General features: G+C 45.8%; 1 non-coding gene across 1 annotated transcript; it reads right to left on the bottom strand.

The window, feature by feature from the left end:
- Positions 1 to 19063: 19063 nt before the first annotated feature.
- LOC141615747 (small nucleolar RNA R71) lies at positions 19064 to 19170 on the bottom strand. The gene has a single exon (XR_012530150.1). It is a non-coding gene; the product is annotated as a small nucleolar RNA R71 (small nucleolar RNA).
- Between the last annotated feature and the right edge of the window lie 205 nt (positions 19171 to 19375).

Below are 19375 nucleotides of genomic sequence, written 5' to 3'. Positions count from 1 at the left end.
GACGCACGGATCGTTGTAAGACTAGCATGACGGATATGCTCCTTTCCTTCGAGAGGAGCATTTCCTCAACTTTTCTTAAGGACTTAATAGTCATTTAAGCCCTTAGTAACCCTAATCCTTGTACTTAATCTTTAGTATAAATACCCCTTTGTACTACCTAGATTAGCACGAATTCCTAATCAAGTCTTATGATTCCTTAATACTCTCTTAATTAAGTTGTAATCCATTCTTAGTCAAGTCTTAATACAAATCTCAATATTAATCTTTCCTTAATTTCTCTATTGTTCTTCATTTATTTTAGGTAATTAGAAGTTTATTTGGGTTTATTTGGAGGATTGACAACCTCCTATCAATTATCAAGTACTTCTATTATTCTTTGCTTTATTATTTGGAATCATCTTCATAGGTATAATTCACTCTTAACCTTGTTTAATTATTGTTAATCATTTTCATTTATTCATCGCGTTTTGCTTTGCTAGTATGATTGACAACCTTGTTAGCATGTTAAATTTGATAATGAGTGAGTAGTTTCCTTAACTAGGGTTAATGGAGAATTAGGGGAAACCAACATGGGGATTGATTCATGCTTAATCTAATATGTTTTCATAATTAATTTGCTTGCTTGTTGTAATTTCAACTTATGCACATGTTATGTTTGATGCAATGCAAGCCTATGAATCCTTGCATTTTTTACCCATCACCTATCTTTTCAATGAGACTTGTAAGCCTATACACCAACTCGAGTCTCATTAGACCATGCATATAGTGGAATAGGAAGGACTAAGTTGACATGTAGGTGTTGTACAATCTAATCGATTCGGCTCCGGGACCGAAACCTTCTTAGGGATTGTAAGCTTATACACCAACTTGATCCCATCACAACAATAAGTGCTCAAATCTAGTAGAGAACATGTTTGTATGATCAACTCCCATGAATCCCCTATGAACCCATGATACCCTAGTGCTTTTAATCAATTGTTTACATCCCATTTTAATTACCTTGCTTGTTTTTATTACCTTACTTTTATATTGTTGATTAGTTTAGTTGATCTCCTATCTCAACCCAAATTGTGACACCCTTAGACACACCCATTTGCAATTGAAAATCCTACATCAATACCCGTCCCTTGGGATCCGACCTTTACTTGCCTCTTTACTAAGAGTAGTTTGTAAAGTTATAAATATTGTTTTGGTTGGTAGCTTTTGACGACGAAGTTTTAGCCGAGCCAAAAATGGTGCCGTTGCCGGGGACGGTGTTAACTTGATTTGATTTTCGTTTATTGTTTTTAGTTATGTCTTTCTTTACCTTGGGGAAGTCAATCTCCTCAAGGTTGTTGTAATTGTTTTCGAGTGGTTTGATATTTTGCATGTCTAACAGATCACAAGGTAACTTGTTACCCATTGATCTTGAAATTGAAAGAACTTTGACCAACAATAGAAGACTTGCTAGAGGTACTTTGAGAGGTATTGGAGAAATTGTGGACATTCAACCAAATAACATTGAGTTTACCAACCCTTTTGCAAGAGAAGGAGAGGACAACCCAATACAAAACTCACCACAAAATCAACCCACAATGCCTAAATTCTCTTCACATTCCATACCAACCGAGGAGAACCTACCAAATGGTACTCCTACACCACAACATTTAACCGGTAATTTCATTGCCAAATCCGCATTTATACAACTAGTTGAGAGAAGTCAATTTGGGGGGATGCCTAGTGAAGACCCTCATTCTCATATTGAGACTTTTTGTGACTATTGTGATGCGATTTCTCAAACCGGAGTTACTCAAGACCAAATCCGATGGGTCTTATTCCCCTTTTCTTTGATTGGTGCCACGAAACAATGGTTGAAAAGCCTAGACAAGGCTACTCTTGGTAATTATTCATGGAAGAAGTTGGCACTTGCTTTCTACAAGAAATTCTATCCTCCGGAAAAGACTAATAGGTTGAGAAGCCAAAACACCGGGTTCAAACAAAGGGAAGAGGAATCATTGTATGAAGCATGAGATAGATTCAAGGATACTTGTCGTTCTTGTCCACGCCATGGACTTAGCGAGTGGTTCCTTGTGCAACAATTTTGGAATGGTCTATATGAAGACTCCCGAAACATTCTCAATATGGGATCCAATGGCATATTTACCGAAGTTGATGACAATCAAACATGGAATAAAATTGAGGAAATGGCGGTCCATAACTCACAATATAGTCGGCCTCGAAAGGCTACTAGGGGAGGAAAGCATGAGGTAGATTCCATTACACAATTGGGCGCTCAACTAAGTGCTCATATTGACACTATCAATTTGAAGTTTGAGAAGGCCATGACTAAACTTGAAGAGGCCTCCAAATCACCCAAACAACATGTTAATGCTATGGTGGCATCATCCTCAATTCCAAGTGGAGTATGTGAGAGTTGTGGAACTTTGGGACATGACCAAAGTGAATGTAGGGGAACAAGTGAATGCTTTCCAAGCATACAAGAATGGCACCCCTAATTCAAACTATTACAATGATAACACCAAATTCCATTCCAATCTTTCAACAAAAGCCAAAATGTTCAAAACCCTCAACCAACATACACCTCACCTCCAATGAGAAACCAAGCTCAAAGACCCTTTTACAATAAAAGCCAAAGTTATCAAAACCAATCTGCATACAATCAACCAAATGACCAAGGCTTTGATGTTCAAAAAGCGGTCCTCCAAATGCAAAAGAATCAACAAGAATTTTTCACACAAATGCAAAAAGATAGCCAAGCAAAAGATATCACCATCAACAACATACTAGCCCACACAAAGATGTTGGAAACCCAAATGACTCAATTAGCATCTTCTAACTCTCAAAGACAAAAGGGGAAATTACCACCTCAAGGTAATCCCCCAAGACATGAATCGGTTAGTTCCATCCATTTGAAAAGTGGTATAAGATATGAAGGGCTGAAGAGGCCCACTAATGAAGATGTTATGAATTCTAGTGACAAGCAAAGAGTTGTGGAGAACTCTAAAGAAGAATAACCCACCATCCAAGAAGTTTCAAAGAAGAAAAATGAAGAGAAGGCTAAGGAGAAAGAGCCTATGTGATTAGACTTCCATTTCCGAGTCGTCAAGCTAAGCCTAAGTTTGATGAACAACTTGGAAAGTTCATGGAGATTGTGAAGAACTTAGAAGTCTCAATTCCATTCACGGAATTAATCAATCATGTTCCGGTCTATGCAAAATACATGAAAGATATTCTTATAAAGAAGAAATCCATTCGGAAGCTAGAGACTATTGCATTCACTAAAGTGAGTAGTGCTATTCTACAAGAAAGTTCACCTCCAAAGCTCAAAGATCCGGGAAATGTCTCTATTCCATGCACCATTGGCGACACTACAATCAACAAAGCATTATGTGACCTTGGGGCAAGTGTGAGTGTCATGCCATACTCGGTGTGCAAAAGGCTAGGAATGGGAGAACTCAAATGCACCAATATCACGCTTCAAATGGCGTATCGATCAATGAAGACACCTTTAGGGGTATGGGAGGATGTGCCCGTAAGAATTGCCAAGTTCTTCATCCCGGTGGACTTTGTTATTGTTGACATAGAGGAAGATTCCAACATTCCTATCATCTTAGGAAGACCTTTCTTGCACACCGCGGGAGCGGTGATTGATGTCAAACATGGAGAGCTCACACTTGAAGTAGGAGATGAAACAATCACTTTTAACCTTGACAAGACAATGAGAGCTCCCCGATTACATGAGCCATGTTTCATGATCGATCATTATAGCCGAGAAAGTGATAGGAAGAAGTTGGCATCTCAATACAAAGATCAAGCTATGGGTAAAGAATCACCACCCATATGGAAGAAGAAAGTGGATAATATTAAAGATGCTCCGTCCAAGGAGCAAGGAAATTTTCAAAGCAAAGAGAGCTTGAATAGCTCACCACCACTCATGACAAGAGAAGAAGAAGGCCTCATTGGCCATGACAACAAGAAAGAGGAGTTATTTCCATCAACTCATGATACTATAGGGAAGCAAGCTAGTGAAGTATGTGGTCTATGGGATAACGAATTCAATGGGTTAGTCAATCCCTACATTGGCAATGCTATAGACCAAGGCTTTGGTGACCATCTTGACTCAAGTTACCACCATGAAGAACACAATGTGCAAAGGTCCATTGAAGATCTTTATAATGACAATGAACAAGCCTTCGACTACTTCTACAAGGTGTTGAGCAACAACAACAACACCTTGGCTATGCCCCCTTGACATATCATCTCAAGAGTGAGAGTTTGGTGGAGTCCTCCCTAAACCACTATTTGTAAATATTCTAACCCCTTAACTTGCATTTTACTTCTTGTATTGCATTCTTTGTCAATTTTGGATTTACATTTGTACATTTTGATCAAGATTATCATTATGAGAGGAAGTAAGGGAGGTACTTTAATGTTTCTTGATGTGTAGTGTTTGGACTAGTGTGAGGATAGCAATTACCTAGGCTATCCGAGCCTACGTAGTGCACCCACAATGAAGAACAAAAGAATGAAGGAGAAATGACTTGGGATATGAAGATCTCCACGATTGGACCTGAACCCGTGGGTACAGGGAATGATCTGAGCATCCCAATGGAAACCCGCTCGTCTTGGGCATAATCCGAGCGTCCTGGCACCTAGCCGCTCGTCTTGGCAGAGCTGAAAACGAAAATTTGGTACTGACTATGGATCCGAGCGTCCCATGGAGAAGACGCTTGTCTCAGTCAAGAAGACGCTCGTCTCATTGAAAATCCGCGCGTCCTGGCTACTTTAAAAATTGGGATTTCACTCTGACTATGAATCCGAGCGTCTCCAGAAAAATCCGCTTGTCTCCATAAAAATCCGCTCGTCTCCTCCAGAAGACGCTTGTCTCAACACGGGTTTAGGATTTCATTGCTGACTGACCTACAATCCGAGCGTCTCATGCCTAATTCGCTCGTCTCCTGCTGCTGAGATGCTATAACACGGGATTTTAAACCTTCTTCCCCAATTCATTCTATTGAAACAAAAACACACATTCAAAACCCTCAATCCCTTCATCCATAAAACTCAATTTCCTCAACCAAATTCACCCAAATCAAACCCAAACTTCCTCAAAACACAATCAAATTACTCGTTTATCAACAAAAAGCCATTCAAACATCAAAAATTGAATCGATTTTCTAGGGTTATAGGCAAATTTCAAAAATCCTCAATCGATTTGGGATTCATTGAAGCTTGAGGATACTAGAAGAATTCAAGCAAATCATTGGTTGTTGATACATTCTTAACAAGGATAAGAACAATGACAAGGACAAAAGGTGGAAACAAGGCACCCCCAAAATCAAATCTTTCAAAGAGGCAACAAGGTCTTCAAGCTTCCAAAGCTTTGGTGGTACAACAAGCAAGAGTGGAAATTCAAGAAACTCCTACTCTTATGGTGGAAGCTACTACTCCTATTCCGGTTATTGAGCAACTACAAGAATATCCGGAGGTAACTTTCACATCCGATTCTCATAGGAAAGCTTTTATATCTCTTGCTAAGAAAAAAATTTTGCCCACCAAGTTTATTTGCCAAGATGCTTTAACCAAATTGGGTGTTCTTTAGAGGACCAAGAAATTCTTCGAGTCTATGGGGTTGCTTACGTTATTTGATATGCCAGAATTGAATTACCCCTCTCTCACCATGGAATTTATAAGTTCATTGAAAATCACTAAGGTAGAGACTCGAAAGAATATTGAATTCCGCCTTGAAAATGTGGATAGAAAGATGTCTTTCGATGAGTTTGGCAAGGTGTTCGGTCTTGAGAACGACTCGACTTATGAGAAGAAGCCTTCAAAATATGACCCCGCCCCTTTATGGAAAGCAATAACCGGAAGAAAGTTTGAATCCTTCCATGAGTGTCGTGCCCTTTATGTCCACCATCCGGGTATAAGGGTATGGCATAAGGTTGTGGGAAATACTCTAATTGCAAGGAAGGGCACAAATCATTTCACCGAACTCGATTTCATCTACCTTGAGTCAACCATGAATGTCGACAAGAAGTTCACCAAGAAATACAATGTACTTAAACTCTTACTCGAAAGGTGGCTTACAATTGACCATGGTAAGGAAAGAGCGGCCTTTATAGTAAATGGGGGATTGGTAACATGGTTGGCCAAGCACTTCAACCGGAATTTCAACAAAGATGAGACTTACAAGCCGGTTAGGGGAGGCCACCTTACTGATCTAGCCACTATGATTAACAAATTCCATTGGGTCAAGAATCACAACCTTGACAACAAATTTGAGTGGCTCACCAAAGATGCCAAGTCCTTCATTCTACAAAACAAGATTTGCCGACTCAATGTCCGAAGCCCAAACTATCTTCTTCCACTCTCCTATGAAGTCGAGTTGATAATGCAACAACATAGGGAAACCATTGAAGAGCCCTCCTCCTCCATTATGAATCCACCCTACCCGTTTACCTACCGAGAATTCCGACCCGAAGATGTTGAGGTAGGTAAGGATTACTTGACCAAATTGATGCAACACATGCATAAGGACTCTTTTGAGGACCGGGTCAATGCTTACTGGGCCCAATATCCGCCCCTCCTACGCTTAGTTAGGCAAGAGCTCCTTGATCCATCACGTCCTTTGCCTAGTTGGGCGGATAGGGAAGTCTTCTTTCCTAATGCTCCTAGAGATGCTAGCATGGGTGGTGAGGTTATGATGTGACTCATATTTGATGCATATTTAGTCCCCGAATTAGCCTCGTTCCTATGCTTTTTAGTGCATAACTGGGTCATTTACTATCTTTAGTTTCTCGTTTTGCATATTCTTTGGGGTTTTGATCCCTTGGTAGGAAAGGAGTGCAAACCTTTCATTTTCATGGCAAAATGGAGCTAAATTGATCGAATTCAATGACCAAGCATCAAAGGGAAGACAATGCTAGAAGGCCTATGTAGAGAATAAAGTAGATTGAGCAATGAGGAAAGGATCCTTGCATCTCCAACAAGATCCCCTAGGATTGTTGAAGAAAGAAAAGAAGAGAAGGTGCTGTGAAGGAATCCGAGCGTCGCAGTGCCCAGGACGAGCGTCGCCCTGCTACAGTCCGAGCGTCCCGATGCCAAGACGCTCGTCTTGAGGACCTATGATCCGAGCGTCCCAACCCACAATCCACTCGGATTCTTCTCCAGTGCCAACTGTCTCTACTGCCTAGCCGCTCGGGACGAGCGTACTCCTTGAAGACTACCAAAACGGATATGCGCATCTCCTTCGAGAGGAGCACTTCCTCAACTTTTCTTAAGGGTCTTAATCGTCATTTAAGCCCTTAGTAACCCTAATTTATGTACATAATCCTTAGTATAAATACCCCATTGTACTAATTAGATTATCATGTTCTTCTTATGCATTCTTAATCTCATCTTAATCTTGTAATCAACTCTTAATTTAGCATTAATACAAATCTCATTTCTTAATCTTTACTTAATTTCTCTATTGTTCATCATTTATTTTGGGTAATTGAAGATTATTTGGGGTTTATTTGGAGGATTGACAACCTTCCATCAATCATCAAGTACTTCTATTATTCTTTGCTTTATTTGGAATCATCTTTAGGTATAATTCTCTCTTAATCCTTTTTAATTATTGTTAATTATCTTCGTTTGTTCATCATGTTTTGTCTTGCTAGTATGATTGACAACCTTGTTAGCATGTTAAGCTTGATAATGAGTGAGTAGTCACCTTAACTAGGGTTAATGGAGAATTAGGGGAAACCAACATGAGGATTTATTCATGCTTAATCTAATATGCTTTCATAATTAATTTGCTTGCTTGTTGTGATTTCAACTAATGCACATGTTATGTTTGATGAAATGCTAGCCTATGAATCCTTGTATTTTTTACCTATCACTTATCTTTTCAATGAGACTTGTAAGACATAAACCAACTCGAGTCTCATTAGACCATGCATATAGTTGGATAGGGAGGATTAAATCGACTTGTAGGTGTTGTACAATCTAATCGATTCGGCTCCGGGACCCAAACCTTCCTAGGGATTGTAAGATATACACTAACTTGATCCCATCACAACAATTGTTCCGGGTGTAATTCCGGAGCAGGATTGTGACCACTTGAGCTTGTAGAATGATGTCGTTGCTTGTCTCTTCCTTTCACTCTTTCCTGTAAAGATGAACAAACTGAGGGCTCGGCTTGGGGCCGAGCGTACTCACTCTGACGCTCAAGTCAGTAAACTTAGAGAGATAAGTTGTATGTTTAACTTGGCAAAGTATATTGTAGAGAGATAAGGGAGTTTTATATCAGATTTTCCCGTTTATTTCTCAATGAGAGATGTGGAGTATTTATAGACTTTCACCTTTTGTCACGTAGTGGCCAAGTGGCGTAGCAGGTGGAAAGACTGTCTTACCCTCGGCCGAGGGACCCATGACTGGCTGGCAGGCCTGGTTGACTCCATGCCGAGGGGACTGGATGCGAGTATACGGATATGCCTCTCGGCCGGCTAGTTGCCGAACCGAGACCCAAGTGACAGGCCGACAGGCTTTGTCGGTTAGGCCATTTTTCTTTTGACTTGTTGTCTTTTAGCTTTGACCTTGGTCAATATGTTGACTTGGTCAGCGGGTGCAGAATATGCCCCATTAATTTGCCCCCAGCATAGTCTATGCCGTGGTATGGACCTTCGATGCGTGTTGAGCGTATTCTGCGCATGTCAAACTTCTTCCTCGGCTTGGTCCTGTTCAGGCCGTACCATATCCCCCCTCCACATTGTTGTGTAATGGACATCGAATGTGAAAAAGGAAATGGCGCTGGCCGAGACCAAGGTTGAGAGTGCCGTGTGCTTTTGATTGCCCCCGGCCGGTGCTGCGAAGCCTGGTTGATCAGCTGGCCGTTGACAAGTAGATACCAAGGAGCGTGTCGAAGAAGATGGGTCACTGTATGTCGATTGACATTCTGCGGCTGCATGCTTGACACGTGGCCTGGTGTTGATTGGTGGACGCTTCACGGGCTTTGCTCTGATTGGTCCACTGAATGGGCTTTGCTCTATAAATAGAGCAGTATGCCCCTCATTTTGCTGAGCAAATTTCTTTTTCAAGAAAAATTTTCTCTCTAGTTTTCGAAGAGTTTTCTCTCTCTAATTTTCGAAGCGTTACTCGGCGTAACACTTTCTTTCAAGGTAAAAACCAATTCTTCCCCAACTTTTATTTGTTAAGTATTCGTTGCCACCATGTCTGCTGCTGACGCTCCGCCTAGTACCTCAACCCCGGGGGACGAACCGCCGCGTCCCGCTGAACAGGAGCCACTGGTTGTCTGCCCGGTAGGGTTCGGGGGTCGCAAGTCGTCTTCTCCTGAAATCGACGAGAAATATCTCGAGGATTTTGATGATGATGAGGAGGAAGAGACCCAATCTGATTCAGAGAGGCCACATTACTTGTGGCACGGCGAAGCCTGCTCGATTAAACCTGATCTCATTTGGACGAACAAGTTCGCTTGTACCTCCGGGCCTGAACTTTTCGAAGACCACTACAACTTCGGCAGGGGGTATAGAATTATTGTCCCTGTGGGTGATCAGGCAGTATGTTGCCCTCCCGAAGGTTGTATAGGCGTGTATATTAGACATCTGGAGTATGGGCTCCGTTTTCCTCTTAATGAACACGTCTCGGCCATAATCAAAGCCATGAATGTCGCCGTGGCACAACTGCACCCATTGGCCATTAGGACGATTATTGGCTTCGTATGGTTTTGTCTCTTTAAGAGGGAGACCCCAACGGTGAACCTTTTCCGCCGGCTCCACCATCTTCGGCTGTCTACCCAAGGCGTCATGGGGTGGTACAGCGTGCAGACCGAGCCGGGTTATGTGACCGTCTCCAAGCTGACATCCTGCAAAGACTGGAAGGGGCGGTGGGTATATGTCGAGGTTCCAGAGGACTATCCACGCCCCTCCTTCCAGGCCCACAATCAATTTGCACTTTGTGAGAGTCAGGGGGAGCATGAAAGATATGTCTCCCGTAATAAGATTAAGATGGACGCCAAGAAGGTTTATCTTAATGACGACGAAGTGCGGGCAATGAGCATGTTCGAGGCTGAGAAGGATGGCACGCTTAAGGGATGGATGCCTCCGACGCAGATCGTCCTTCAAGACGAGCCGCTTTGTCACGTTCGCCTCATACCGGCCCTCAGCCAGGGTGAGTGGGGTCGGTATGAGGCAACCCTGTGCTTTTATGCTTCGATATTTGAGCCTCGGTTTACTTCTTTCGCTTAACTCCTGCTTTGTTTCTTGCAGATCGATTTGGCCGGGATCTCTCTGTCTCCATCCTAAGCAAGTTGGGACTTGACCAGGACAAGAGAGTTGTTGAACTGCACCCTAAGGCCGCGTCGCGTGATCGCAAGCAGGCCCCGCACGAACTCATGGAGCAGGCGTTGAAAGCAATGGACGTGGGGGTGACTCAAGCAGAGATTGGCGGTAACGTGCCGCGCTGGAGACCAAAAGCAACGTCTTCGGCGGCTACAAAGTCAACTCCAACTCGATCTCCAATCCCCATAGTCCAAAAAGATAAGGAGGTCGTCAATGTTGACAAGGACCTCACCGTTCTGGAGGGTCCTCCTCCTTCACATAAGAGGAAAGAAACAACGCCTGCTGCTGCTGTTACCGAGGCAGGGAAAGAGAAGGGGTCAGCCGACCCTCTATCCAAGAAGGCTAGGACTGGTACGGATCTAACCCATGGCTTGAATTTAGCAGGTTCCTTATGCATTCCTGATGACAGGCTTTCTGATATGTCGATGAATGTTGACATGGACGCTTTGTCTGGGTTATTTCTAGATCAGCCGTCGCCAGCTGTTGCTTTCACCGAACGACAATTGGAGAAGCAGCCTGTGCAGATGGGCGACAAAAATGTCGCCGCCGACACCTCGTCCAAGAAGGCCTCCTTCGCTCAGCTCAAGGAGGACGGCATGAGTTTGGCCAAAAGGCTGGTGAAGTGGGCTGACGTTGCCGGCACTCATCTTATCCAGCAAGAAAAGCTCGTGGCTCAAACTGCCCCTACGCTCGAACGGCTTAGGCTTGAGCTTGCCGCTTCTAGGGAGGAGGCCGAGAAGTCGAAGCAGGACTTCCTCGCTGAGCGAAAGCTTAAGGAGGACGCTGAGAAGGTGGTCCTGGCCGAGAGAGCTAAGGTTGAGTTTACGTTGGCTGATGCCGCTAAGTTGCGGGAGGAGAAAAACAAACTTGAAGGCGGTTATAAGGCCATGGTTGAGCAGAGGGAAAGATGGAAGACCCTGCATTTGGCCGAGGCGAAGGAACATAAGGGCACAAAGGCTATCCTTGCTCAGAGGGAGAAGGATATTGAGCTGCTGAAAACCGTCATCATCCCTGAAATGTGTGCCCGGTACCGGGACCGAGCTGAAGATGCTACAAGGGATGCGATTAAGGAGCTCCTTCCTGAGGGCACTTTTCCGTGGCAAGATTTTGACAAACTTCTGGATGAGAAGGCGGCTGCTGAGGAGGCCAAGGCCTCGGCCGAGGCGAAGGCGGCGAAGGCTGCTCAGGAAGCTGCGGCAAAGGCGGCCCATGATGCTAAGGTGAAGGAGGCTAGAGAGGAGGCTGAGAAGGCAAAGGCACGTGAAGCTGCCAAGTCGTCCTCTGGGCCGTCCACCGACGGTGATGCTGCTGCTGCTGCTGCCGGTGGCGAGCGGCAACAAGTATAGGGAGACAGGCGGTCGTCACCAGATTCACCTGGCCCTTCGGACAGCTTTAGCTGTTCGGGGGCCAACTTTTGAGCCTTTCCTCCCTGCCATCCTTTTGGCGCTTCATGTCTTAATGTTGTAATTTTTGTTGTTCCTTCTTTTTTTTTGTTAAACTTTGGTAGGTTGAGCTTAGGCTATCCCTATGGGGATGGCCGTCGACTTTATCTTGTCTCACTTGTAAACATTTTCAATGAAGTTTGTTTATTTGCCTTCGGCTTGGCCGAGGCTTTGATCTTATCCTCCATTCAGTTGTCTTCTTACGTTTTTAAACATATTGAGCGCTTTTTCGTTTTACCTTCGGCTTGGCCGAGGCAATTAGATTGCGTATCTCAACTGTACTTAAACGTTTTTAGCATATTGGTCGTGCCCTCTGCTGCACCTGAATAGGCCGAGGTAGCAAGATTCATGTTTCCCAATTTGCTCAGCAACATGTTGGCATCTCGGTCGCTTCCTCCTCCGCTCTCGGTCTGGCCGAGGCGGTCAGATTTGCGCTTCCCAACTGCTGTTGTAAACATGTTAGCATATCAGTCGTTTCCCCCGTCACTCCCGGCTTTGGCCGAGGCAATCGAGGTTACGGCTCGACTGCATTCGTATCTATAGACATATTGATCGCTTCCTCTGCCACTCCCGGATTGGCCGAGGCAGTCAGATTTGCGTTTCTCAACTGTACTTATACGTTCTTAAGCATGTTGGTCGCTTTCGCGAGTATCAACTGCATTTGTAGTGACTGCCCGGCTTTGGTCGTGGCGTCTACTTTGGTACGACTACGGAGGGGACAAGCATTTCGATGGAAAACTTGGATCACTCTTCATAAGATATAATCACGCGTTGGGGTGCCCACAACGGTCTCGGACACCTCCGCCGCTATACGAAATATTTCCTAAGGTTGTCTGTGTTCCAATGGCTCATTAGAGACACCCTCCATGTCTGTCAGCCGGTATGTCCCCGGCCCCATTTCTTCAACCACCCTGTAGGGTCCCTCCCAGTTGGCCGTCATCTTACCATGGATGTTTTCTTTGTTGGTTGCGGCCGACTTTCTCAGGACTAGATCTCCTACTCTCAAGTCCCTTTTGTGGACCCTACGGTTGTAGGCTCTTCTCATTCGGTTTTGATATAATGCCAAGTTGAGCCGTGCCGTATCTCGACTTTCTTCGACCAGTGTCTAGGGAGGCTCTCGGCCTTCTTCATTTTCGATCCGGGTTAAAGGTTTGCGTTCGAATGTTGGCACCGCCGCTTCAATTGGCAGACGGCCTCAAACCCATAGACTAGGTGGAATGGACTGTACCCTGTTGCTTCTTTCTCCGTGGTTCGAAGGGACCACAAGACGCCGGGTAGTTCATCAGCCCATCTTCCCTTTAGATCTTCAACTTTCTTCTTCAACCCGTTCAGTATTGTTTTATTAGCTGCCTCCGCCTGCCCGTTGCTCTGAGGGTGGCAGACGGAGGAGTATGCAAATTTGATACCGAGCTCTTCCAACCAATTCATCACCGTGTCGCTCCAAAACTCTCGCCCGTGGTCAAATACAATGACTTGGGGTAACCCAAAACGAGTTATGATGTTCTCTCAAATCACCTTTCTTACGGCCGCCGTGGTTTTGGCAGGTACCGCGACAGCCTCGACCCATTTGGTGAAGTAGTCAACGACGACAATCAGGTACTTCCTTCCTCCGGAGGCCGTCGGAAATGGTCCTAATAAATCCATCCCCCACTGTGCAAATGGTAGGGGATTAAGTACCGGTTGCAGGTCTCGGGAAGGTGCATGTATTACCGAAGCATGCATCTGACAATTCTTGCACTTCTTGGTTTTTGCCCTGGAATCTTTCAGCATGGTAGGCCAGAAGTAGCCGGCTCGGAGAGTTTTGTGGGCTAGCGTTTTCGCCCCCATGTGATGTCCGCAGATTCCTTCGTGAATCTCTGTCAGTATAAGCTCCGCGTCGGCTGGGCCGACACATTTCAAGAGTGGTCTTATTACGCACCTTTTGTACAATTCTCTTTCGAACACTAAGTACCTTGAAGCGATCCTTCTTATCTTCTGAGACAGACTGCGGTCCTCCAGCAACTCTTTTGTCAGCTTGTATTTCATTATCGGAGTCATCCACGTCGTCTCGGCTTCGATGTCGCCCACCATGCCGACGGTCTCAGTGATGCTTTTAGCATTTCGATATCCACCAAACGGTTCGACTGACATTTTTGATGCTTGAACTGGCAAGTTTTGAGAGAGCGTCGACTCGGTTGTTCTCAGACCTGGGGATGCACTGTATTTGGAAAGATTTCAATTTTGAGGTGTCAGCTTTTACCCTCTCTAGGTACTTTACCATCCCATCGTCTCGAGTCTCATACTCTCCTCGGATTTGATTAGTCACTAAGAGCGAGTCTGTTTTCAACACAATATGCTCCGCCCCGGCAGCTCTAGCTAACTCAACTCCAGTTATCACCGCCTCATATTCGGATTCGTTATTTGAGGTCGAGAAGGTAAACTTCAAGGCGTACTCAAACTCATTTCCGTTAGGGCTGATGATAAGGATGCCGGCTCCTGAGCTGTTCGCCGTGGAGGACCCGTCGGTATACACTTCCCACACGCCGGGATGTGATTCTTCTTGATTCGTGCACTCGGCCAGGAAGTCTGCAAGCGCTTGCCCCTTTATCGAAGGCCTCGGCTTGTACTGAATGCCAAAGCCGGAGAGCTCCACTGCCCATTTGATAAGTCTGCCGGATTTTTCGAATTTTTCTAATGCTTTCTCCAATGGCTGGTCGGTTAAGACCGTCACGGGATGTGCGTCGAAGAAGGGTTTCAGCTTCCTTGTGGCAACGACGACGGCGAGGGCTGCCTTTTCGATTAGTGGGTAATTTCTTTCGGCGGCCAGTAGTGTATGGCTGATAAAGTAAATTGGGTATTGCTGCTTATTTTCTTCCTTGACGATTACGGCACTGACCGTGGCCGAGGTAACTGCTAAGTATAGATACAGCGTCTCCCCCAGCGTCGGCACCGGACAGGTCGACAAAGTCGAAGGTGGGCTTTCGGTTGCCTGAAAGCCGTGCTCTGTTCCTCCCCCCAGCTAAAGTTTTTATTCCCCTTCAGCACTTTAAAGAACGGAGTGCTCTTGTCGGCCGACCAAGAGATGAAGCGGGCGAGAGCCGCCATCCTTCCGGTCAGCGTCATAAACTCTTTTCGATTTCTCGGCTCCGGTAGGTCTAGTATTGCTTTGACTTTCTCCGGATTGGCATCAATTCCCCTGGCGCTGACAAGCATGCCGAGGAACTTGCCGGCCCGGACACCGAAGTTACATTTCGTTGGGTTAAGCTTCATTTTATATTTCCTTAGTGAACAAAATGTCTCGCCCAAATCGGCTAAGTGCTCGCTGTCAGACTTGCTTTTTAAAATAGCATCGTCGACGTAAGCCTCGATGTTTCGCCCTTTTTGATTTTGTAACACTTTGTCCACCAACCTAGTGTAAGTTGCACCAGCGTTCTTCAAACCGAACGGCATCATTTTATACATGAATGTGCCGTGACTGGTGATGAATGCGCATTTAGGCATATGTTCCTCGGCCATAAATACCTGATGATACCCTGAGAAGGCGTCTAGCAGGCTTAGCATAGTGTAGCCTGCCGTGGCGTCAATTAAACCATCTATTCGAGGCAGGGGATAGAAATCTTTAGGGCATGCTTTATTAAGATTGGTAAAATCAACACACATCCTCCACGCCCCTGACGATTTCCTCACCATTACAACATTTGCTAGCCACTCGGGGTAAGTACAAGGCATGATAAAGCCCGCCGCTAATAATTTGTCTATTTCAGCTTTGATGGCCTCATCCTTCTCGGCCGAGGAGTTCCTCATCTTCTGCTTGACCGGCCGAGCAATGGGGAGTACGTTCAGCTTGTGAACGATCACCTCCCGGCTCACGCCTGGCATCTCGGCAGCTGATTATGCGAAGACATCTTTGTTCTTCCTCAGTAGGTCTAGGAGATCAGCCCTGAATTTTGGCTCCAGGTTGACACCGATAGTTACGGTGCGCCCTAGGTCAATTTCCAATTCCTCGGTCTCGGCTCCTTCGACCATGCCGACTTTAGTATTCATCGGTTCGCCCACCTGCTGCAAGGATGGGCTCTTCCCTTTCTCCGATTTCTTCGCCACTTTGAGGGATTGCATGTTGCACCCCCTGGCAGACACTTGGATATTGACTATTTCATCTTTCTCGTCCTTTGAGACGAGCTTTTGTGCTTCCCCCCGGTCCGAGACGTACATCAATGTCAGGGCCCGGATGGACATCACTGCATCGGCCTTGCTCAAAGTGACCCGGCCTATGAGAACATTGTAGGCAGACGAACCATCGATAACCACGAACTTAGATAAAACATTTTTAGCCGCATCCGCTTGGCCGAACATCACCGGCAGTCTGATTGACCCCAGGGGTACCAGGCCGGCCCCGAGAAGTCAGATAGCGGGTTAATGCAGGGGCTCAGGTCTCCAATCTTCAGACCGAGATTAAGAAAGCACTCCCTGAACATGATGTTCGTGTAGGCGCCTGTGTCAATCAGGCACCTTTTGACCAAGTGGTTGGCTATATCCAGGTGGACTACAAGCGGGTCGCTGTGCGGGGCGACGACTCCCTCGTAGTCCTTCTTTCCAATGGTTCTATCGGGGATGGTGGAAGCGGGGATCGCTGTTTTAGGCACAAAGTTGATGGCTTGGTATAACTCATTTAGGTGCCGTTTGTGCCCATTAGCTGACCCACCGTTCTCGTTTCCCCCGATGACAACCTGGATTACTCCCATCCGTTGGAAAATCGATTTTCTATTCGCCCCGTCGGCGCTTGTTTCGGGCCTCCGCTACATACTTGCTGAGGCCCCCTTTCGGATTAGCTCTTCGATGGCGTTCCTTAGATGTCGACAGTTGTCGCTTTATGGCCGGTGTGGCCGTGGTACTCGCAAAACTGGCTTGTGTCACCGTCCTCCTCGCCTTGGGGGGCCTTGCCCACTTCTGTTTATCATTCTTGCTTAGGGTAAAGACCTCGGCTGGAGAGGCGACCAGGGGGGTGAGACTACTGTACCGCTTCTGGTAGTATGGTCCCGAACTCCCCTCGGCGCCCGCCGAGTGCTGTTTCCTATTAGATCTCTCAGGCCGTGACCTATTCCCGTCACGGCGACCTTTATCTATGTTGTCCCGGCGGCTCTTCCTCTCTGGGTGCCCAGCTTCACTTTGGCCTACCCAGGTTTGTGATAGTCTTCCACCTTTACGGCTCGGTCGGCCATCTTTCTGGCGGAGTCTAAGTTGAGGTCTTCGCACTTGATCAACTCGTTTTTGAACTCGCCTTTCGGGAGGCCTTTATCAGCGCGAAGGCCGCCAGTTCGGTGTTCAGCTCACGGATCTGCTGAACCTTAGCGTCGAATCTTTTCACGTAGCTTCGGAGGGACTCGTCCTCCCCCTGTCGGATAGTTAGGAGATCTGATGTTTCCACGACCCTTCTCTTGTTGCAAGCATACTGGGCTATGAAATTGTCTCTCGGGTCGGCATAACAGTATACCGAGCCATTAGGTAGCCCCTTGTACCAACTCTGAGCCATCCCATGCAGGGTCGTTGGGAAGACTCGGCACCACACCTCATCAGGCTGCTCCCATACCGACATGTACGACTCGAAAGCCTCGGCATGGTCGGTCGGGTCGCTATCCCCTTTGTATGATAAGGGCGGCAGCTTCAGCTTAGTCGGCACAGGGATCTCGAGGACATAGGTACTGAGGGGCTGTCTGACCACGTGTCGAATGACACGCGGCGATCGGCTCCTCGCAACCTTAGTCCGGCTTATCTCCCTCTGGCGGGAAGGGCTTCTTGTCCGACTTTGGTGAGTCGGACTTCTTTCATTCCTTCCGGGCTAGCCTTGTTGTTGCCGCGGCGACGCTGTCCTCCCGCGAGTGGGGGAAGGACTCAGGTCTGCCATTGGCACCACGGGCTCTGCTGGCGTTCTAGCACGCCCAGCTCCTTGTATCGCTCCGGACAAGTTGTTCGGGGTCACTCTATGGGCCCTGGTCACCTGTGGATGCGCTGCCGTCCCCGTCGTCGTGACAGAGGTAATCGGCATACTACCCATCAGGTCCAGGAATAGCTTTAATTTGGCCGCATCGACCACATGTCCCATGACAGTGACTTGGTCGGTGGGCAGCGGTGTTTCTGGCTCTTTCGGCATCCCGGGTGCCGTGTCAGTGACTCGGCCGGTGGGGGACTGCCCGATCTCAGAATTACGGGACGTGTCATCCTGGAAGAATGCAGATAATTGCTTGCATCTAGTAGAGAACATATTTGTATGATCAAATCCCATGAATCCCATATGAACCCATGACACCCTAGTGCTTTTAATCATTTGTTTACATCTCATTTTAATCATCTTGCTTGTTTTACTTACATTGTTATTTAGCTTGGTTGATCTCCTACCTCAACCAAAATTGTGACACCCTTAGACACGACCATTTGCAATCGAAAATCCTACATCAATACCCGTCCCTTGGGATCCGACCTTTACTTACCTCTTTACTAAAAGTAGAGTAGTTTGTGAAGTTATAAATATTGTTTTGGTCTAGGTAACTCTTAACGACAAATAACCGAAAACGATAAGTCCGACCAAAAATGGCGCCGTTGCCGGGGACGGTGTTAACTTGATTTGATTTTCTTTGATTGTTTTTAGTTGTGTCTTTATTTACCTTGGGGAAGTCAAACTCCTCAAGGTTTGCTATAATTGTTTTCAAGTTGTTTTATATTTTCCATGTCTAGGAGATCACAAGGTAACTTGTTACCCATTGATCTTGAAATTGAAAGAACTTTGACCAACAATAGAAGACTTGCTAGGAATACTTTGAGAGGTATTGGTGAGATTGTGGACATTCAACTAAATAACATTAAGTTTATCAACCCTTTTTCAAGAGGAGAGGATAACCCAACACAAAATCAACCACAAAATCAATCCACAATGCCTAAATTTCATCACATTCCGTACCAACCGAGGAGAACCTACCAAATGGTACTCCCACACCACAACATTTAACCGGTAATTTCATTGCAAAATCCACATTTATACAATTAGTTGAGAGAAGTCAATTTTGGGGAATGCCTAGTGAAGACCCTCATTCTCATATGGAGACTTTTTGTGACTATTGTGATGCGATTTCTCAAACCGGAGTTACTCAAGACCAAATTCGATGGGTCTTATTTCCTTTTTCTTTGATTGGTACCGCAAAACAATGGTTAAAGAGCCTTGATAAGGCTACTCTTGGTATTGACTCTTGGAAGAAATTGGCACTTGCTTTCTACAAAAAGTTCTATCCTCCGGAAAAGACTAACATGTTGAGAGCCCAAATCACCGGGTTCAAACAAAGGGATGAGGAATCTTTGTATGAAGCTTGGGAGAGATTCAAAGGAACTTGCCGCTCATGTCCTCATCACGGACTTAGCGAGTGGTTCTTGGTACAACAATTTTAGAATGGTCTTTACGAAGACTCTCGATACATTCTCAATATGGGATCAAATGGTATGTTCACCGAGGTTGACGATAATCAAACATGGAACAAGATTGAGGAAATGGCGGTCCATAACTCACAATATTGTAGACCTCGGAAGGGTACTAGAGGAGGAAAGCATGAAGTGGACTCTATT

The sequence above is a fragment of the Silene latifolia genome, chromosome 11 (genome assembly GCF_048544455.1).
Source record: "Silene latifolia isolate original U9 population chromosome 11, ASM4854445v1, whole genome shotgun sequence".
Taxonomy (NCBI): domain Eukaryota; kingdom Viridiplantae; phylum Streptophyta; class Magnoliopsida; order Caryophyllales; family Caryophyllaceae; genus Silene; species Silene latifolia.
The sequence above is the reverse complement of the archived record's forward strand: the minus strand, read 5'-3'. Positions and strand labels throughout refer to the sequence as shown.